Source organism: Fukomys damarensis, unplaced genomic scaffold (genome assembly GCF_012274545.1).
Source record: "Fukomys damarensis isolate Sample0158 unplaced genomic scaffold, DMR_v1.0_HiC HiC_scaffold_37, whole genome shotgun sequence".
NCBI lineage: Eukaryota > Metazoa > Chordata > Mammalia > Rodentia > Bathyergidae > Fukomys > Fukomys damarensis.
The window spans coordinates 1950160-1950633 of NW_022900949.1; the positions used below are offsets into that span (position 1 = coordinate 1950160).

At 61.0% G+C, this 474-nt stretch overlaps 1 protein-coding gene across 1 annotated transcript in view; it reads right to left on the reverse strand.

Annotated features, from left to right (window-relative positions):
• The window catches only part of Crlf1 (cytokine receptor like factor 1), a 14317-nt gene that overhangs the window by 13082 nt on the left and 761 nt on the right, over nt 1–474 (reverse strand). The window lies entirely within an intron of this gene.

Consider the following 474-nt stretch of genomic DNA (forward strand, 5'->3'; position numbering starts at 1 on the left):
CCTTCCGCTGAGTGCGGAAGAGGGGAGCGACCATCAGTCTCTCTTCGCCCTTCGGGCGCCCTGGGCCAGCGGCCTAACTCTTCTGCCTCAGTTTCCCCTCCTGCGAAAGGGCATGGGTGCCACTCCTTGCGCTCGCGCCCTGAGCGGTACTTCCCATGTCTTTGCAGGCCTGTCTGTCCTGACCGCCGGTCACCTGGCCCGATCCCCTTGGCCAAGGCTGGGCCCCGATTGCTTTACTTGGAAATAGAGCGGTGCTCCCGGTACTTGTCCCCTAGCGTGGTTGCAAGAAATGTGTGTTTGCAATCCGTGAACGACAGTCATCGTGAGAGGTTAAGCGCTGAGGACTTGGGTCGGCAAGTGTGGACTTGAATCCTGCTCTGCCCACGAGTCGGGGAGCCTGGTGTTCCCACGTGTGACATGGGGACAATGTGGGTCACAACTTGCGGAGGAGGCTTTTAGGGCTGGGCCGGCCTG